This window comes from Procambarus clarkii, chromosome 4 (assembly GCF_040958095.1).
Source record: "Procambarus clarkii isolate CNS0578487 chromosome 4, FALCON_Pclarkii_2.0, whole genome shotgun sequence".
Classification (NCBI taxonomy): domain Eukaryota; kingdom Metazoa; phylum Arthropoda; class Malacostraca; order Decapoda; family Cambaridae; genus Procambarus; species Procambarus clarkii.
This window is the reverse complement of record NC_091153.1, coordinates 17,693,046-17,716,142: the sequence shown is the minus strand read 5'-3', so window position 1 is coordinate 17,716,142 and position 23,097 is coordinate 17,693,046. Positions and strand designations below refer to the sequence as shown.

Here is a 23,097-nt window from a genome sequence, read left to right as displayed (position 1 = left end):
GTAAGAACAAAGCATTTGGCCCGTAGGAGAAAGGAGATACCCACAAGACTAGAATACAAGTCATTAACAAGCATGCAAGTATAATACATAATACATGCAGACATATATAATCCAAAAAATGTCAAATTTACGTACTTATTATTACATTACAAATATCCAAGGTTTTGAAGACACGTTTCCTCTTGCGCCCAACGAGTGAATACTGAGACCAGACCCCATAGGTCCCTATCCTCCTCATCATTCGTCTCACTGTGTCTCCACAGCTTGCACCGCCCATTTGAGACAGCGTCTGGACCTGTTAAAATAATGCATAAGCTGTAAGGTAATAGAGAATAATATATATCTTTCAATCTCAACATTAGATTTTCTAATTTCCAACTGTATTAAATAAATAGCATTAAAATATTTTCCTTCTTAACTATTACAAAAATCAACGAATTTGAGTAACTTTTGCTTTTGTTTATTTGTACCTTAAACATAACACTGAACAATCAATTATGTGCCACCCCACCTTCCTTCATCTGCAAAAAAACTAATCAAAAGACATATGTACAAGGCTAAAAAAATTCAGCAACACTTACCATACTCAGGCTAAAGAATTAAGCAACACTTACCATACTCTTTTAATATTCACTGTTAACTTTTAGCTCATGTGACAGACTTTCCACCTGCTCAACAGTTTCAAGTGGGGATGGAAGAATGTCTTCCAGGATTGGTATATCTCCATGTGTTTTTGACATATGGGTTTCCGTCATTTTGACAATATTCAGGATATCCCCTGATAAAAATGTCAATTTTGATAATTCCTTCATTATGTATTCCATTTTTTCTGTTACTGCAAAAAAATAATTCATCAACAGCATTGTGTGTAACACCATTCTTGTTTACCCACTGAATTAATAAATTATGTGGGTAAACAAGTGAATGATGATTATCATGGTCATCATTCTCCTCCTCACTTTGAGAATTAGATAATACATCATGAATATCAGTAAGATTCATGTGTAAATCATCAATTTCAGAGCCTAATCCATACTCTTGATTTGACTCGGCTTCAAAAGAACTAATGTCATTGTCTGACGACTCAATCTCTGAACTTGATGCTGCCTCAGTAAGATTAATGGGTTCACTAGTGTGTACAGCTGTATTTGGATGCATTTTGTGTATACGTTTTAGCCTTCTTGATACTTGCATCCATCTGTTGTTGTATTGGAGTCGCTTTTTTCGCTTATACTCGTACATTCTGTTAAAGAGTGTCAAATTTCTACATTAGACTACCATATTACCTATATTATTGTTAATAATGTATTGACAGATGCAATATGTATTAAAATTCTAAAAATAAGTCATTCATTATATACAATGTGTGATAATTAAAGCTGGTGCATATAACATCCTTGTCAGGCACATGCAAAAGTGAACACTTCCAGAATTGGAGACATGCAGAAATGTAACATATGGAAATAGAGGCATGCCAAAACAAAGACATGCATAAATTCAAATTCTTATCGAAATAATTTCTAGTGATTATTATATAAATTATTCCATCAGTACTAGATCAAATATTCAATACCATCCTCCCATTGGAAAGAGTAATCATGTCCTGTTGGACATTAATTATATGTTGAGATATAATCTAAAAGAAAATAGGGACATTGAAATTGTTGTTAAACTCTATTTCAATAAAGGACACTATAGGGAACCTAGAACCCTGTATTACAAGTGTAAGTGATAATTTTGGAAAATTTAATTAAAGCTAATTGTGTAGGACACCTGGAGATATGGTGCCCATATCTAAAGAATCACATCAACTGGTAAAGGTATAGACTTGCCAATAAGTGGCTCCCAGGTTAGAGGCATAAAATGCCAAAACTAGATGGTAGAATAAAAAGAAGATATTGTAAAAGGTAACCAAACAAAGATGCCACAGAAATATTAGAAAATTAACTTTCGCAAGCAGCGTGGTAGACATGGTTGGAACAAGTTAGGTGAGAGGGTGGTGGAGGCCAAAACCATAATCATAATCATCTGTATCAAACCTTATTACAGGTAAAACCAGTAGGCAGTCTACTGTATTTTATCAAACCGTTATTAGTATAATAGATCTCGTAATAATTTTGCAAAAATAATGGCATTTACTATTTTAAAAGATTATTAGCAAATTTACAGAAATGGTGCATTCGGAAGACAAAACCAATTTTTCACTTTTGACAATTGAGCACCTGCTACATCCAGATTCTAGGGAGGAAAGGAAGGACGATCTTACTGGATCCCATAGCCTCTCCGAGGCACAAACCAGGCTTTTACATAACCCCCCCCCCCCCTGCACCCGAGCTTTTTAAAATAGTAAATGCCACTATTTTTGCAAAATTATTACGAGATCTATTATTCTAATAAGAGTTTGATAAAATACAAACCCTGGGGCCATAGAACGGCTATTTAATCCCCTTGAACGGACCTGTGCATGGGCCACTGAGGCATCGAAAAAAAACAGACCGGCTTGGGAAAAAAGCAAAATTGCCGGTCTATGGCCCAGCTGATGGCTGTGCATGAATGGCTAATGGCTGTTAGTTATGGAACTAGGTTAGACTATGTATGTTTAAATCTCTGATTTAAACTGAGCCAGTGTTCAGTCAAATAACTGAATTTATCAAATCTTATCCTTGTATAATATACAAGCTGATGTGAGATCCCTGTCTACAGGTGGACTGGAACTATTATCCAGTAGGCAGTCTACTGTATTTTATCAAACCGTTATTAGTATAATAGATCTCGTAATAATTTTGCAAAAATAATGGCATTTACTATTTTTAAAAGATTATTAGCAAATTTACAGAAATGGTGCATTCGGAAGACAAAACCAATTTTTCACTTTTGACAATTGAGCACCTGCTACATCCAGATTCTAGGGAGGAAACGAAGGACGATCTTACTGGATCCCATAGCCTCTCCGAGGCACAAACCAGGCTTTTACATAACCCCCCCCCCTGCACCCGAGCTTTTTAAAATAGTAAATGCCATTATTTTTGCAAAATTATTACGAGATCTATTATACTAATAACGGTAAATAAATAATAAATAGTAAATAAATCAAAATCAGTTACATTATTTTATCTTATTCATAGCATAAATGTTCTCGAAGATTACTAAAAAGAAATTGAATTAGACTACAGCAAATTGGCAAACTTTACCTTGTATCTGTTTCCACCGAGTTTGTTTGGGGCGTTCTTCAACATATCAGCAATACTTGTCTCAACATCTCTTTCAGTTGCATTAGTGTGGGTGTTGATACAGGCTTCTGGAAATTTATAAGAATTAATTAATATATATAATTATAATTCACTTTGCTATTCCCCATTCCACAGTCCTCTCGTCCTTCCCACTTCCCTGTCCCCACATCATCCCCACTATTCCCACTTCCCTGTCCCATCGTCCTCCTTACCATTTTCCCCTCCCCTGTCCTTCTTCCTCCCCCACCATCTCCCATTCACCTGTCCCTTTGTCCTCCCCAGCATTCCCCTGTCCCCACCATCCCCAACTCCCCAGTCCCCTCGTCCTCCCCACCATTACCCTCTCCTCTGTCCCCTCGTCTTCCCCACCATACCCCCTCTCGTCCTCCCCACCATTCCAAACTACCTCATCCGATGCATTCTATAATGGTCTGATGCTTCCATCAGAAAATTGGGAACATCAAATGATCTGATATTCCCATCACTGAAAAATAAGAACAGCTAAAAAAATGAAATGAAAAAAATAAAAAAATAAACTATACTCATGAAATGAACAGTATGGTAAACAACACAGCTCAATTTCAATGCAATGTCACACAAAATTATTAAATCGAAATGAAAATAAATTGAAATCTATGAAAATTCAAATTATCAATACAATCGGAAATATTGAAATAATATCGCAACATAATATAGTGTGGGTTGCTCTTACGTGCAACAGACGGTGCTGTTTTTCAAAAAAGGCATGGTTTTACCTGTCACAAGTGTGGCATCTATACTTATACTCACGAAATGAACGGTATGGTAAACAACATAGCTCAATTGCAATGCAATGTCACAATAACATTTAATAACAATAATAACAATAACATTTAAATATACTTTAAGATATAATCTAGAAGAAAATAAGAACATTGAAACGGTTCATGAACTCGATTTCAATAAAGGACACTATGGGGAACTTTGAAAAACAGTTAATGAGTATAATTAGACAGACTTGTTGCTAGGCAGAGGAGTAAATAATGAGATATATGGCAAATTTTGCAAAATATACGGCACACAAACATTCATACCCAAACAAAGCAAAATGCTAGGTAAGAACAAAGCAGTTGGCCCGTAGGGGAAAGGAGATACCCACAAGACTGGAATACAAGTCATTAACAAGCACACAAGTACTACACTACACAACAACCGCACTACTACCAGAACTGGACGAATCACTACCAAAACAACACATTGCACATCACTACCAAAACAACACAACACAACACAAGCATTGGCAAAGAATTATAGACCAGTTGCACTAACATCCCACATAATAAAATTATTTGAGAGTGATCAGGAGTCAGATTACTAGTTTTATAGAGACCAATGACCTCCACAATCCAGGCCAACAAGGATTTAGAGCAGTTTCTATGATCGAGCCACTGAGATCTATAAAGAATTCTGATCAAGAAAGAGATCTAGGGGTGGTTTTAGATAGAAAACTATAACCTGAGGATCATATTAAGAACATTCTGCGAGGGGCCTATGCTACACTTTTTAACTTTAGAATTGCTTTTAAATACATAGGTCAAAAAGTTTTAAAAGTTTTAAAAGTTTTTTAAACCTCTCGTGTATCATGAGTGTGTTAAAGCATCAGATGGTGCATTCAGATGATGAATATTACCTAGTTCCTTCATCTGGGAAGAATGAACACATATTGGTGCATTCGGATGATAAAAACTAACTACTGTAGTTTAATTGATCAACAGACTGTATATCATATGCAGACTGTATGTGGATCTGCGGGCCACTCCAAACAACAGCCTGGTGGACCAAGCTCCACCAGGGCTAAAGCACAAAGTGATATAGATGTGATAGAGAAACTAGGTCAAATGGAGGAGTAGGTCTGTATATTAAACAGCACCTGACGTGCACAGAGCTACTAAACTCAATGTGGTGGTAGAGTGGTGGGGGAGGGGGAAACATTGCAGAAAAAAACAAAAATACAATTTGGTCAACAAAACAGCATTGTTTAAAATAGAAGACATGGGTTGACATTTTGGGGGTAAGGTAGGTTACATTGAGTTAATTAGTTAGTACTTAGTTTTTATCTTAAACTGGTTGGGAGAGGTACAGTGTTGCTGTGCTGGTGAAAGAACACCTAAAGGTAAATTAAATAATGATTGCGAATCCACAAGAAGTTGACATAATAGCGCTAGAGATCTGCAATCAGGATGATAAACTTTCCTTAAAGAATTTGACAAACACTTGCTGATAGGACATGAAGTAAATGAAATGTATGTCAAGTTTTGTGAAATATATGATAAAAGCACAACAAAATTTGTACCAAAGGAGAGATGCAGAACTAGGAAAAGGGGTTTGTTCAACAGAAATTGCGAGAGGGCCTGAGACCCAAACACACACAAATGGAATCAATATATAGCAAGAGGCCAAACCCCCAAACATACAAGCGATGCAAAGATGCGAGAAACAGCAGCAGCATTAAGGAGAGGGACTTAAGGACAATAAATAAAGTGTGAAAATAAACTCGAGTAAATTTTTTTAACTACTCTCGACAGTGAAGAAAAACAAATATTCAGACGATTTGTGTTAGAATCATTAATCTTACACTTTCGGTCATATTCAACAACACAAATACATACACACACATTCCTGTTGCTGTAGCAAGTGAAGAATTACACACACAGATCACAATAACGTGATGCATCAAATGAACAAATCCACAAGGGCCGTGACGAGGATTCGAACCTGCGTCTGGGAGCATCCCAGACACTGCCTTAATCGACTGAGCTACAACAGGGTAAAAGGGTTGAAACCGAAGTTCTACTGAACTTACCGGATCCCATAGCCTCTCCAAGGCACAAACCAGGCTTTTACACAACCCCCCCCCCCTGCACCCGAGCTTTTTAAAATAGTAAATGCCACTATTTTTGCAAAATTATTACGAGATCTATTATTCTAGAGAATAATGCATATAAATGCATATATGCATATAAATACAAAAGTAAATGTAAATAATTTTACCTTGCACCTAGATCCACCAAGCCTGTATGGCGCGCGTTTCAGTAATTCGGAAATCTAGAACTATCTTGAATCTCTAATCTGCAATGAAACAATACATATTATTGCACTTACCAAAACATGGATGAATGTAGAAAATACAGAACTATTAGCTGAATATCAAATAAATGGATTTAATCTATTTCACACAGATAGATATATTAGATATTATATTATATTCCTTTCCTCCCTAGAATCTGGATGTAGCAGGTGCTCAATTGTCAAAAGTGAAAAATTTGGTTTATTTAACATACACGCCATAGACCGGCTTGGGAAAAAAAGTTCGTAAAACCCAGGGGCCATAGACCGGCTTGGGAAAAAAAGTTCGTAAAACCCAGGGGCCATAGACCGGCTATGAAAGAAAATTTGAGAAAACCCTGGGGCCATAGAACGGCTATTTAATCCCCTGGAACGGATAATCATCTGTATCAAACCTTATTACAGGTAAAACCAGTAGGCAGTCTACTGTATTTTATCAAACTCTTATTAGAATAATAGATCTCGTAATAATTTTGCAAAAATAGTGGCATTTACTATTTTTAAAAGATTATTAGAAAAATTACAGATATGGTGCATTCGGAAGACAAAACCAATTTTTCACTTTTGACAATTGAGCACCTGCTACATCCAGATTCTAGGGAGGAAAGGAAGGACGATCTTACTGGATCCCATAGCCTCTCCGAGGCACAAACCAGGCTTTTACACAACCCCCCCCCCCTGCACCCGAGCTTTTTAAAATAGTAAATGCCACTATTTTTGCAAAATTATTACGAGATCTATTATTCTAGAGAATAATGCATATAAATGCATATATGCATATAAATACAAAAGTAAATGTAAATAATTTTACCTTGCACCTAGATCCACCAAGCCTGTATGGCGCGCGTTTCAGTACTTCGGAAATCTAGAACTATCTTGAATCTCTAATCTGCAATGAAACAATACATATTATTGCACTTACCAAAACATGGATGAATGTAGAAAATACAGAACTATTAGCTGAATATCAAATAAATGGATTTAATCTATTTCACACAGATAGATATATTAGATATTATATTATATTCCTTTCCTCCCTAGAATCTGGATGTAGCAGGTGCTCAATTGTCAAAAGTGAAAAATTTGGTTTATTTAACATACACGCCATAGACCGGCTTGGGAAAAAAAGTTCGTAAAACCCAGGGGCCATAGACCGGCTTGGGAAAAAAAGTTCGTAAAACCCAGGGGCCATAGACCGGCTATGAAAGAAAATTTGAGAAAACCCTGGGGCCATAGAACGGCTATTTAATCCCCTTGAACGGACCTGTGCATGGACCACTGAGGCATAAAAAAAAACACGGGCCATAGACCGGCTTGGGAAAAAGAAGTTCGTAAAACCCTGGGGCCATAGAACGGCTATTTAATCCCCTTGAACGGACATGTGCATGGACCACTGAGGCATCGAAAAAAAACATGGGCCATAGACCGGCTTGGGAAAAAAAGCTAGGTTAGGCTAGGTAAAAAAGAAAGGAGCTAGGTTAGACTATGTATGTTTAAATCTCTGATTTAAACAGAGCCAGTGTTCAGTCAAATAACTGAATTTATCAAATCTTATCCTTGTATAATATACAAGCTGATGTGAGATCCCTGTCTACAGGTGGACTGGAACTATTATCAACTAATCCATACATCCCACCTGTCCCTTACAGCCCACAATCTATCATTAGGAAAACCATGTGAGAAATCTTTAAGGAATTCTGATAAAGAAAGAGATCTAGGGGTGGTTCTAAATAGAAAACTATCACCTGAGGACCACATAAAGAACATTGTGTGAGGAGCCTATGCCATGCATTCCAACTTCAACAGCATGTTGTGGGGTGCCGATATTGTGTGCCATCACATGTAAACCAACCAAGCCCACAAATACGTCAACATGGACCAGCATTACACCGTCTAACATACTCTGTCAGATGTAACAACTAAATTTGTGAATTCAAGACCTAATCTATTGCATAACACAGTGTTAGTACGAGAAAAACATTACTTACATTCGAAGCCGTGTTTTAAAATGGCGGCGGTCTTGTTGTACTGACGCTCCAAACTGTGTGTTCGTTTGCGTATGATGAACGTGTGACAATTTACTACAACAATTATTTAATTATTCTTATTCTTTATTTTACTATTTATAGGGTACATGAAATTTCCAAATTATTTGCACACAATAATATAATTGCATTGTCATAACCTTTATATATTACGGAAAATACGATGACATGAACGAAGTCAAAGTGAAGTTGAAGTCAAAGTCATTCGCCGAACGTATTAGTCATTTTTTTTTCTCCCAAACGATAAGGGATAACAAATCCACAGAGCATATAAGTGTAGAGTAAAGTCAATTTTATTCAGGAAAGTACATACATAGTTGATTTACAAACATAATGTTGGATTTATAGATAGAGCTAGTGCATACAATACCTAAAGCCAATATAGTAGGCATATAGCATTTCAGGCAACCGGGCAGTATATATGGACCCCTTACTCAAATCTCTGAATATGTTAGATATTAAGTCCCTGCACATACTCTCATGTGTATTTTATATATATAAAACGCTGCACTGTAATGTCAATCCTGACCCTAAAAGCTTCCTAGAAGGTTGTAACAGATCCCATGAGCACCACACCAGAAACAAATACCTGTAGGTGTGTACTGATGGTGCCTTATAGTGTGTACTCGTACCTTATGGTGTGTACTGGGGCCTTATGGTGTATACTGGTGCTTTATGGTGTGTACTGGTGCCTTATGGTGTGTTCTAGTGCCTTATGGTGCGTACTGGTGCCGTATGGAGTGTACTGGTGCCTTATGGTGTGTACTGGTGCATTATTGTGTGTACTGGTGCCTTATTGTGTACTGGTGCCTTATGGTGTGTACTGGTGCATTATGGTGTGTACTGGTGCATTATGGTGTGTACTGGTGCATTATGGTGTGTACTGGTGCCTTATGGTGTGTGTTCTGGTGCCTTATGGTGTGTACTGGTGCATTATGGTGTGTATAATGCACACTTTAGTGCGCGCGGCACTAGCTGGAAAAACAAGCGGGTTGTGCTCAAGCGTAAACACAAAAAAGTTTATAATCTTTTCACGCTGCTAACCTCAATTCTCGAGCTACGTTTTTCATTTTGGTATCAATGCGTTGGCAATAAAATTCTCTACAAGATCATATGCATAAAATGTCACCGAAGCATTTGGTATCCCACCACGAAGTAAATAAACACGAAGATTACTCGCCGTGACACCCAAACAGGAAGTAAATGTTCATACTCTTTCGTTTGTTGCCAGCCTCACAGTCATCCTACAGCGCTCATTTTGATATCACTGAACTCACAATAAAATTCCCCACCCAGACATATGCCTATCAATGTCTAATTATGGTATCGGGTGACCCGCACGAGTGTGGGAACTGGGCGAAGCATTAGCCGTGATTTCAGCAGGGACGACACTGGTGTGATGCAGGGCTTTGAATGTTTATACTGATTTCACTGTCCTGACATTATTTCTGGAGCTACGTATTTCATTTTTATAGCAATGTGTTCGCAATAGAAAGTTCTATAAGAACATGGGTAGAGTTGGCCAACACAGCGTCAAATAAATTTGCGGCGAATAAAATCTTACGCGTGTTTGTACCCGTGAGCGTCAAAAGTTTTTACTTTGCTCATGTTTTTCAAGTTTATACTTGTTTCACACCGTTTTTTTTTGTATAGTGTTCGGAATAAAATTCCCTACACAGACATATGCATATCAAATACAATTCCTTGGAATTCACAGCTGTAGAGATGACGGAAAACACACAACCGGAACCCGCTCTTGACACTCCAACTCACACCCGCAACACCCACAAAAAAAGTTTCTCTTGTTTCATGTATACTTACTTTAGTTTTCGTGCTACAGTTCTCATTTAGGTATCAACATATTCCTAAGAAAATAGACTACAATACTGAAACAATCTAAGACAATTATGTGTACTTACCAAAGCAAAGACGATTGTAGTAAAATAAGTTGAGCATTTTATCTCCACTCCACCTCCTTCAGGTACTGATTCCTGAAGTTGCTCAACAGATGTTCCTAGGTGGAGTGAAGCTGATGTAGGTGGTTATTTCTTGTCCACCCAATACACCCTTTTCCTGTGATAAGTGGTGTAAGAAGGTATGACGCAAAGTGGAACATCGCATGTCTTGCACGCTATACCAGTTTCCTTCCTGATACCCGACTTTGAACACACTTCACACCTGCGACGTTTGGGGATTTTTACCAGCTCATGTTTCAATTTATAGTTCAGGCGAGTCTCTGCTATAACAACACGTCGCTGTTGTCTCTGGGTTGGCAATAAACTACTGTCTGAATCGTCGCTCTCACTATTGTTTTCAAACACTAATGTGGAATATGAATTATCTTCATCAGATTCAGCTTCAGCACTAGGTGTAGACGTGAAGAGAGGGCGCCTCACACCCGACGGGCCAGGTGTTGACGGGTCAGCAGCAGGATACACAGGACCAGTGTCATGATTTATGTCTGGAGCATGAACTAGATGTGGAGATGGTGTAGTTGTTGCAGGCCACTCTGCCTTGTCAAATTTCAATAAAGACCAAATAGCAACTTCATGGAACTAGAGCAGAGTTAGTTTCCTTCGATCATCTGTGTTGGCCTTGTACAATGCATGTACAATGCATTGAGTAAAGACCAAATAGCAACTTCATGGAACAAGAGCAGAGTTAGTTTCCTTCGATCATCTGTGTTGGCCTTGTACAATGCAACCACAAGTTGACATTGAATGTGAATTAACAATGAGACAAGTAAGATTTATACTAATACATTTATACTAACTCTGTTGAGCGTTGACCATTTATACATCAAATCTGTTGATGTGAGCACTTTAGTTTAGTCTGCCGTTTAAAGAAAAAAAGAGCATATCAATGGTATATCACAGAAAACGAATTTATCATAAACTCATGTATTTGTCTTATCATATTGAACTGCATTCATATTTTTAATATATAACAATATGAATATACAAATTTCTGTAAATCCCCTACCTTGTTGGAATCTGTGGAAATGAATGAGCAAATGTGCTGGCTGAAGGCGCTGAAGGAAACCACATTGGTTTCATTTTGGATACAAATGTCCATGGAAATTCAAAATGGAAACTAATTATATAGTTGAACCTGCAGAGACGAGTTTAAGAATCTGTGTTGAGAGTGATGGACACAGCCTTCACAATTATACTTCAGAGAATGTAAACATCTAAGAGTCATTAGAAATATGTGTAGAATAATAAACCCTACATTGTTTGAGTTAGGGAAAACACCATTTGTGATATATAGATACTATAGCTGTTCCTAAAGATTCACCCTTTTTTGCACCAGCAAGATAACATATAAGATTTTAAGAGTTGACGAATGTTAATATTCTTGTTTGATAAACTGTGAACTTGAGACATAGGTAATAAGAACATATTAACACAACAAAATGTTTTCAGAATCTTTAACACCACTTTCCAGCAACTTATATAATTTATATAAATTATTTTAGAGAATAATACATAAATTATATATTTAAACATGATATAGTGTTTAGTGGAATGTATAAGGAGTCAAATTGTGTTAAAAAGAGCAATTTTTAGAAAATTTGGAAAAATACTTTTTTCTGTTCAAATTATAACTAAATGGATTTTAAAGGTTTCACTCAGCCAATATATATCATTCACAATTTATTAATGAATTTTACAAAAAAACACCATAAATTTTATATTTAAACATGTAAAAACTATTTGTTTTACATTTGGAAGAAAATAATTGTAGAAAAACAATTTATAATTAAACCTTTGTGTTTGGATTTTTTGAGTAAAAGTTTCTCAAAGGCTTTCCTGCACCATTCTCAATGCAAATCATTCCCACACCTATGGGAAGAGATAGGCGAACGTTGTGTAGATGATTTGTGTTTGCTGGGTAGTTTGACCTCCTGAGGTCACTGATTTGACCTCCTCGGGGCACTAGTTTGACCCTCCTGGAGGTACTAGTTTGACCCGCTGAGGGCACTAGAATTGACCTCCTGGGGACACAAGTTTGACCTCTTGGAGGCACTAGTTTGACCTCCTGGGGAACTAGTTTGACCTCCTGGGGTCACTAGTTTGACCTCCTGGGGTCACTAGTTTGATCTCCTGGGGACACTAGTTTGTCCTTCTGGGGGCACTAGTTTGACCTTCTGGAGGCACTAGTTTGACCTCCTGGGGAACTAGTTTGACCTCCTGGGGTCACTAGTTTGCTCTCCTGGGGCACTAGTTTGTCCTAATGCGGGCACTAGATTGAACTCCTGGGGGAACTAGTTTGATCTCCTTGGGGCACTAGTTTGATCTACTGGGGGCACTAGTTTGATCTCCTGGGGGCACAAGCTTGACCTCTTTGGGGCACTAGCTTGACCTCCTAGAGGCACTAGTTTGTCCTCCTGGGTGCACTAGTTTGTTTTCCTGGGGTCACTCGTTTGACCTCCTGGGGACACTAGTTTCATCTCCTGGGTATACTAGTTTGATTTCCTTGGGGCACTAGTTTGAACTCATGGGGGCACTAGTTTGACCTCCTGGAGGCACTAGTGTGTTTTCCTGGGGGCACTAGTTTGACCTTCTGGGGGCACGTCTAGTTTGACCTCCTGGCTGCACTAGTTTGACCTCTTGGGGCACTAGTGTGTTTTCCCTGGGGGCACTAGTTTGACCTCCTGGGTTCACTAGTTTGATCTCCTGGGGGCACTAGTTTGAAATCCTGGGGGCACTAGTATGACCTCCTTGGGACACTAGATTACCTTCTGGAGACACTAGTTTGAACTCTTGGAGGCACTAGTTTGACCTCCTGGGTAACTAGTTTGACCTCCTGGGGTCACTAGTTTGATTTCCTGGGTGCATTAGTTTGATCTCCTGAAGGCACGAGTTTTACCTCCTGGGGGCACTAGTTTGACCTCCTACGGGCACTAGTTTGTTTTCCTGGGGGGACTAGTTTGACCTCCTGGGGGCACTAGTTTGACCTCCTGGGGGCACTAGTTTGACCTCCTGGGGGGCACTAGTTTGACCTCCTGGGGGCACTAGTTTGACCTCCTGGGGGCACTAGTTTGACCTCCTGGGGTCACTAGTTTGGCCTAATGCGGGCACTAGTTTGACCTCATGGGGCACTAGTGTGTTTTCCTAGGAGCACTAGTTTGACATCCTGGGGCACTAGTTTGAAATCCTGGGGGCACTAGTTTGACTTCCTGGCGGCACTAGTTTGACCTCCTGGGGGCACTAGTTTGACCTCTTGGGGGCACTAGTTTGACCTCCTGGGGTCACTAGTTTGACCTCCTAGGGGCACTAGTTTGACCTCTTGGGGCACTAGTTTGACCACCTGGGGCACTAGTTTGACCTCCTGGGGTCACTACTTTGACCTCCTGGGGTCACTACTTTGACCTCCTGGGGTCACTAGTTTGATCTCTTGGGGGCACTAGTTTGTCCTTCTGGGGACACTAGTTTGACGTCCGGGGGGAACTAGTTTGACCTCCTGGGGTCACTAGTTTGATCTCCTGGGGCACTAGTTTGACCAAATGCGGGCACTAGTTTGATCTCCTGTGGGCACAAGCTTGACCTCTTTGGGGCACTAGCTTGACCTCCTAGAGGCACTATTTTTTTCCTCCTGGGTGCACTAGTTTGGTTTCCTGGGGTCATTCGTTTGACCTCCTGGGGGAACTAGTTTGGCCTCTTGGGGGCACTAGTTTGACCTCCTGGGGGCACTAGTTTCTTTTCCTGGAGTCGCTCGTTTGACCTCCTGGAGACACTAGTGTGTTTTCCTGGGGGCACTAGTTTGAACTCATGGGGGCACTAGTTTGACCTCCTGGGGGCACTAGTGTGTTTTCCTGGGGGCACTAGTTTGAACTCATGGGGGCACTAGTTTGACCTCCTGGGGGCACTAGTGTGTTTTCCTGGGGGCACTAGTTTGAACTCATGGGGGCACTAGTTTGACCTCCAGGGGGCACTAGTGTGTTTTCCTGGGGGCACTAGTTTGACCTCCTGGGTTCATTAGTTTTATCTCCTGGGGGCACTAGTTTGACCCTCTGGGGGCACTAGTTTGAACTCCTGCCCAGCAAACACATATCATCTAGAAAACGTTCGTCTATCGCTTCTAATAGGTGTGGGAATGATTTGCATTAAGAATGGTGCAGGAGAGCCTTTGAGAAACTTTTAATAAAAAAATCCAAACACAAAGGTTTTATAATAAATTGTTTTTCTACAACTATTTTGTTCCTAATGTATTACAAATAGTTTTTACAGGTTTAAATATAAAATTTATGGTGTTTTTTGTAAAATTCATTAATAAATTGTGAATGATATATATTGGCTGAGTGACACCTTCAAAATCCATTTAGTTATAATATGGTCAGAAAAAAGTAGTTTTCCAAATTTTCTAAAAATCGCTCTCTTTAACACAATTTGACTCCTTATGTATTCCACTAAACACTAACATCATATTTAAATATTTAATTTATGTATTATTGTGTATTTATGTATGATAATAATTTATATAAATTATAAGAGTTGCTGGAAAGTGGTGTGAAAGAATCTGAAAACGTTTTGTTGTCTTATATTGGCGTGTTCTTATTAACTATGTCTCAAGTGCACAGTTTATCAAACAAGAAGATTAACATTCGTCAACCCTTAAAATCTTATATGTTATCTTGCTGGTGCAAAATGGGTGAATTTTTAAGAACAGCTAGTATATATGACAAATGGTGTTTCAAATCTATTAAAAATATGAATGCATTTCCATATGATAAGACAAATACATGAGTTTATGATAAATTCGTTTTCTGTGATATAACATTGATATGCTCTTTTTTCTTTAAACCGCATACTAAACTAAATTATGATCGAAAGTATATATTGCTTTTTAAGAATTAAGCCCCACCACTGACCGCCAATTAAGTGCTCACATCAACAGAGTTGATGTATAAATGGTCAACGCTCAACAGAGTTAGTATAAATGGGGTTAAGTCAGAGTTGGAAAATGTTGTAGGTTGAGTACCTCAAGGCTCTGTCCTGGGACCTCTGTTGTTTATAATATTGTATATATAAATGATTTAGATTCAGGTTTGAGTAACAACATTTGCAAATTTGCCGATGATACAAAAATGGGTAGGGAAATAACACAGAAGAAGACTCACTATCTCTTCAAGTTGATCTAAATAGAGTTTTGAAATGGGCATAAGGTTGACAGATGCAGTTCAATGCTGATAAATGTAAAGTTTTGAGGTTAGGTATTGATATGATAGAGTTACAAGATACGAGATAGATGGTGTTGTGATTGCGAAGTCAGGTATTTCGAAAGGGAACTTGGAGTTATGATTAGTAAGAATTTAAAACCAAAAGATCAATGCATGAATGTTCGTAATAAGGCAAATAGTACACTAGGATTTATTAATCAAAGGGTTAATAACAAGACACCTGGTTGTGTTCTTCAGCTATATCTTGCTCTTTAAAGCTATTCATTCCCGTGCCGTCTCTTGGGTGGCTTAATTCTTATCAATCAATCAATTTGTTGTTCTGGTTAGGCCCCATTTTGATTATGCAGTTCAGTTTTGGTCGCCGTACTATAGAATTGATATAAATTCACTTGAACGTATCCAGCATAGAATGACAAAGTTAATTCCCCAATTGCATTCACTGAAAAGGCGAAGAGTTAGGTGTGACATGATAGAGGTTTACAAGTTGATGAATGGACATAACAAATGGGATATTAAAAGTATCAGCACCAGACGAAATAATGGGTATAAATTGCATAAGTTTAGATTTAGGAAAGACCTGGGAAAATACTGGTTCGGTAACAGGGTTGTTGATTTGTGGAACAAATTACCGCCAAACGTGGTGGAGTCCATTGATTGTTTCAAACGTGGGTTCGACATGTATATGAGTGGGCTTGGGTGGTTATAAGAGTGGAAAAATGTTGTAAGCGGAGTGCCTTAAGCCTCTGGACTGGGACCTCTGTTGTTTATAATAAATATAAATATTTTAGATTAAGGTTTGAGTAGCCGCATTTGCAAATTTGCCGATGATACAAAAATCGAATATCAAAATATCACAAATCGAAAATCCAATATATGATCTGTCTCGGTCTTTAATGGACCTATCCTTTCCCTAACCTTTGTTCGATATAACTGAAAAAAACTTTAGGATTTGCCTTTGCTTAACCTGCTATACGAACTTCAGTTTCATTTTTTTCAACTTCATAGTGGTGGAGGAATTATTTTTCGAACTTCATAGTAGTGGAGGTGGGCTGCCTCGATTGTTTCAAGCGCAGGTTAGACATGTATATTAGTAGGATTGGGTGGTATAGATAGGAGCTGCCTGGTATGGGCCAATAGGCTTTCTGCAGTTACCTTTGTTCTTATGTTTTTGCTCTGTAACCTAAATGGTTACAGAGGCACATATATGGGCTTAGGGACTGAACCCCATAACACATTTAGCTAAGCTGGTTACAATCTTGATGATATAGTTACAAAATTCAGTATAAGTCGTCACATTATGAATGGGTTCGAGATCAACCACAATTACAGTTTCTATGCAGGCGATGAGTCACAATAACCTTAAGCATCAAAACAAAAATGTGTATACTCTTTTTACTCTCCTGACCTCAGTTCTCGAGCTACGTATTTCATTTTGCTACCAACGTATTCGCAATAAAATTGTCTAAAAGAACATCAGTAAAGAAGGTCACGAAAGGTATATGGATACCAGCACCAAATAAATAACTACGTAGATGACTCGCCGTGAGCGCCCAACAGCAACAAAATGTTTTTACTCTTGGGATTGTTATCACTTCCACACTTGTCCTACAGCGTTAATTTTGGTATCAATGGACTCGCAATGAAATTCCCAACACGGTGATATGAATATAAACGTACAATAATGGTCGCGGCCCACCCGCTAGAGTGTGGGAAGTGGAGGAACTGTTACCCAGTATCAGTGACGCGACGACACATGTGTGATACAGCACTTTGAAAGTTTGTAATTATTTCACTGTCCTGACATTATTATTCTATGTACGTCATTCATTTTTGTGCCAATGTGTTTGCAATAGAATGTTCTATGAGCCCGTAGGTAAAAAAGAGCAACAAAGCGTAAGATAGAATAGCACCAAATATAAAACAACGCTGGAACATATCAGTGAGCTTCAAACACACACGAAATGTGTGTGTGTTTGATGGTGGTCAAACGATGTTTGATCAGGTGATGTCCTGATCCACGTAATTAAAGTATAAATTGTGTTGAGAAAAAATAAGAAAAAAGGGAAAAAAGGGGGGGGGGGGACATGGCAGAAAAAAAGTAAAAATACAATTTGGTCAACAAAACAGCATTGTTTAAAATAGAAGATATGGATTGACATTTTTGTGGTTAGGTAGGTTACATTGAGTTAATTAGGTAGTACTTAGTTTTTATCTTAAACTGGTTGGGAGAGGTACAGTCTTTAAAATAATTGGGAAGGTCATTCCACATTCGAGGTCCCTTGATTTGTAAAGCATTTCTAGTTTGACTAAGTCGTACTCTTGGAATAGCAAATAGGTATTTGTTTCTGGTGTGGTGCTCATGGGATCTGTTACAACCTTCTAGGAAGCTTTTAAGGTCAGGATTGACATTACAGGGCAGCGTTTTATATATATAAAATACACATGAGAGGATGTGCAGGGACTTAATATCTAACATATTCAGAGATTTGAGTAAGGGGTCCATATATACTGCTCGGTTCAAAAATCAAATCAAATCAAATGTTTATTTAGGTAAGGTACATACATACCAGAGATTTTACAAAGAGTGATGGATTTATAGATAGGGCTAGTACATACAATGCCTAAAGCCACTATTACGCAAAGCGTTTCGGGCATGAAAAACTTAAATGACTAAAGCTTAATACTAATTGAGCATAAAAAATAAAATGAAAACATGGAATGAAAATATAGCTGAAAAAGCATTCAGGTTGCCTGAAATGCTAAGCCTATTATAGTGGCTTTAGGTATTGTATGCACTAGCTCTATCTATAAATCCAACATTATGTTTGTAAATCAACTATGTATGTACTTTACTGAATAAAATTGACTTTACTGTACACTTATATCCTATGTGGTTTCTTATCCCCTATCGTTTGTGAGATAAAAATGACTAATACGTTCGGCGAATGACTTTGACTTCGACTTGACTTTGACTTCGTTCATGGCATCGTATTTTCCATAATGTATAAGGGTATGACAATGCATTTATATTATTTTGTATAAATAATTTTGAAATTTCATGTACCCTAAAAATAGTAAAATAAAGAATAAGAATAATTAAATAATTATTGTAGTAAATTGTCACACGTTCATCATACGCAAACAAACACACAGTGTGGAGCGTCAGTACAACAAGATCCCCGCCATTTTAAAACACGGCTTCGAATGTAAGTAATGTTTTTCTCATACTAACACTCTGTTATGCAATTGATTAGTTCTTGAATTCACAAATTTAGTTGTTACATCTGACAGAGTATGTTAGATGGTGTAATGCTGGTTCATGTTGACGTATTTGTGGGCTTGGTGGTGGTTTAAATGTGATGGCACCCCAATATGGGCACACAATATGGGCACTCCACAACTGCTGCATATTCTAGCTTTGGGCTAACAAAAGTGGTGAACAATTTCTTTAGTATTTCGCCATCCATGTATTTAAAAGCAACTCTGAAGTTGGAATGTGTGGCATAGGCTCCTCACACAATGTTCTTTATGTGGTCCTCAGGTGATAGTTTTCTATTTAGAACTACCCCTAGATCTCTTTCTTTATCAGAATTCCTTAAAGATTTCTCACATAATTTATAGGTTGGGTGGGGTCTATGTTCTCCTAATAATAATTCTGTGTGTGTGTGTACTCACCTATTTGTACTCACCTATTTGTGCTTGCGGGGGTTGAGCTTTGGCTCTTTGGTCCCGCCTCTGAACTGTCAATCAACTGGTGTACAGATTCCTGAGCCTACTGGGCTCTATCATATCTACATTTAAAACTGTGTATGGAGTCAGCCTCCACCACATCACTGCCTAATGCATTCCATCCGTTAACTACTCTGACACTAAAAAAGTTCCTTCTAACGTCTCTGTGGCTCATGTGAGTACTCAGTTTCCACCTGTGTCCCCTTGTTCGCTTCCCACCAGTGTTGAATAGTTTATCCTTGTTTACCCGGTCGATTCCTCTGAGGATTTTGTAGGTTGTGATCATGTCTCCCCTTACTCTTCTGTCTTCCAGTGTCGTAAGGTGCATTTCCCGCAGCCTTTCCTCGTAACTCATGCCTCTTAGTTCTGGGACTAGTCTAGTGGCATACCTTTGGACTTTTTCCAGCTTCGTCTTGTGCTTGACAAGGTACGAGCTCCATGCTGGGGCCGCATACTCCAGGATTGGTCTTACATATGTGGTGTACAAGATTCTGAATGATTCCTTACACAGGTTCCTGAACGCTGTTCTGATGTTTGCCAGCCTCGCATATGCCGCAGACGTTATTCTTTTTATGTGGGCTTCAGGAGACAGGTTTGGTGTGATATCAACTCCTAGATCTTTCTCTCTGTTCGTTTCATTAAGTACTTCATCTCCTATTCTGTATCCTGTGTTTGGCCTCCTATTTCCACCACCTAGTTTCATTACTTTGCATTTACTCGGGTTGAACTTCAACAGCCATTTGTTGGACCATTCACTCAGTCTGTCTAGGTCATCTTGTAGCCTCCTACTATCGTCCTCAGTTTCAATCCTCCTCATAATTTTTGCATCATCGGCAAATATTGAGAGAAACGATTCTATACCCTCTGGAAGATCATTTGTGTGTGTCTGTCTGGATGTGTGTCTCTCCAGTTCTCTGTGTCCATCTCTCTCTCTCTCTCTGTATGTATGTATGTATGTATGTGTGTGTGTGTATATATATATATATATATATATATATATATATATATATATATATATATATATATATATATATATATATATATATATATATATATATATATATATATATATATATATATATATATATATGCGAACAAGCCTGAATGGTTCCCAGGACTATATGCGAATGAAAACTCACACCCCAGAAGTGACTCGAACCCATACTCCCAGGATTTATATTTTAGAGCCAGGAAGTGGCTCAAATAGCCTTGGCTATCACTTCCTTTTGACGGCTGTGACTCGGATAGTAATCTTGGGCATAGCATTTTACCAAATCACCTCATTCTTTGGGGCACACGTGAGGAACACAAATGCGAACAAGCCTGAATGGTCCCCAGGACAATATGCAACTGAAAACTCACACCCCAGAATCCGAGTGCCGGCGGTGTCCGGTCGTGATGGTCAAGTGGATTAAGGCGTCTTGTACATACCAGTTGCGTTGCTTCTGGGAGTATGGGTTCGAGTCACTTCTGGGGTGTGAGTTTTCAGTTGCATATTGTCCTGGGGACCATTCAGGCTTGTTCGCATTTGTGTTCCTCACGTGTGCCCCAAAGAATGAGGTGATTTGGTAAAATGCTATGCCCAAGATTACTATCCGAGTGCCGGCGGTGTCCGGTCGTGATGGTCAAGTGGATTAAGGCGTCTTGTACATACCAGTTGCGTTGCTTCTGGGAGTATGGGTTCGAGTCACTTCTGGGGTGTGAGTTTTCAGTTATATATATATATATATATATATATATATATATATATATATATATATATATATATATATATATATATATATATATATATATATATATATATATATATATATATATATATATATAATCTTTGGACAACACCCACCAGTGGGACTCGAATCCACAAAGCACAACTACCTTCCAGTAGCTGCCATAACTAGTATGCTTTAACCCACTACACCATCAGACCTTACAAAAGAAGTAGATAGTTCGAGATATATATCCCAAACATCTCCTCTTCCCGAAGGCACCAGATGAGTGTGGGGTCAGTCTGCATTTTTCGTCAAGCCACTGTCAATGTGAGAGAACTCGTGTCCAGCTTATAAGCCTATACTTGTATAAACCACAAGTGAAGATTAATAATCTTTGGACAACACCCACCAGTGGGACTCGAACCCAGAAAGCACAACTACCTTCCAGTAGCTGCCATAACTAGTATGCTTTAACCCACTACACCATCAGACCTTACAAAAGAAGTAGATAGTTCGAGATATATATGTCCCAAACATCTCCACTTCCCGAAGGCACCAGATGAGTGTAGGGTCAGTCTGCATTTTTCGTCAAGACACTGTCAATGTGAGAGAACTCGTGTCCAGCTTATAAGCCTATACTTGCATAAACCACAAGTGAAGATTAATAATCTTTGGACAACGCCCACCAGTGGGACTCGAACCCAGAAAGCACAACTACCTTCCAGTAGCTGCCATAACTAGTATGCTTTAACCCACTACACCATCAGACCTTACAAAAGAAGTAGATAGTTCGAGATATATATCCCAAACATCTCCACTTCCCGAAGGCACCAGATGAGTGTGGGGTCAGTCTGCATTTTTCGTCAAGTCACTGTCAATGTGAGAGAACTCGTGTCCAGCTTATAAGCCTATACTTGCATAAACCACAAGTGAAGATTAATAATCTTCGGACAACACCCACCAGTGGGACTCGAACCCAGAAAGCACAACTACCTTCCAGTAGCTGCCATAACTAGTATGCTTTAACCCACTACACCATCAGACCTTACAAAAGAAGTAGATAGTTCGAGATATATATCCCAAACATCTCCACTTCCCGAAGGCACCAGATGAGTGTGGGGTCAGTCTGCATTTTTCGTCAAGCCACTGTCAATGTGAGAGAACTCGTGTCCAGCTTATAAGCCTATACTTGCGTAAACCACAAGTGAAGATTAATAATCTTTGGACAACACCCACCAGTTGGATTCGAACCCAGAAAGCACAACTACCTTCCAGTAGCTGCCATAACTAGTATGCTTTAACCCACTACACCATCAGACCTTACAAAAGAAGTAGATAGTTCGAGATATATATCCCAAACATCTCCACTTCCCGAAGGCACCAGATGAGTGTGGGGTCAGTCTGCATTTTTCGTCAAGCCACTGTCAATGTGAGAGAACTCGTGTCCAGCTTATAAGCCTATACTTGCATAAACCACAAGTGAAGATTAATAATCTTTGGACAACACCCACCAGTGGGATTCGAACCCAGAAAGCACAACTACCTTCCAGTAGCTGCCATAACTAGTATGCTTTAACCCACTACACCATCAGACCTTACAAAAGAAGTAGATAGTTCGAGATATGAATAAAATGGACATACAAATTCGTATAATAAAATCAATCAAAATAATAAGAATAATCAAATGGCAAAATGAAAAGTTACGTTAAGACAAGTGAGCAAATAACAACTCTATGGCAAACAAAGTAAATAGGTGCCGGAATATTGGCTTCAAGCTATCACTTCTCTTAGTACACGTAAGCCTGGGGCTTAGTCTACCAACGAGACGTGTTAACTTGTCGAAAGCACGGGATATTCTGAAGACTGAGGTCGTGGCGGCCCCAGACATCAAGTAGTATGGTGGGTAGAGTGCAGTTGCAGCTGGACCGGCAGCCAATCAGCGATGAGCCGGCGACAAGACAGGTAGTTTGGCGGTTTGAGGTGGAGCAGGTGTTCCTGGCTGCATACGTTTTGCGCTCTGGCAAACCTTGCTGGTGTTGTCGTTGTTGGATTTTTCTTCCATACTTGTTTTATATAGATGTTTATATCGACGT

At 38.9% G+C, this 23,097-nt stretch overlaps 1 long non-coding RNA gene across 2 annotated transcripts in view; it reads right to left on the bottom strand.

Annotated features, from left to right (window-relative positions):
* Window positions 1-8,353, bottom strand: part of LOC138372012 (uncharacterized) — a 9,125-nt gene extending 772 nt beyond the window's left edge. The window contains exons 1-4 of one of the 2 annotated variants that reach the window (XR_011230624.1): window positions 8,324-8,353; window positions 7,147-7,224; window positions 3,192-3,298; window positions 136-295 (exon numbers count right to left, since the gene is read on the bottom strand). This is a non-coding gene — a long non-coding RNA (uncharacterized lncRNA). Of the gene's footprint in view, window positions 1-135; window positions 296-618; window positions 836-3,191; window positions 3,299-7,146; window positions 7,225-8,323 lie in introns of those variants that run through there. The other variant, XR_011230625.1, reaches the window with a different exon arrangement.
* Window positions 8,354-23,097: the final 14,744 nt, after the last annotated feature.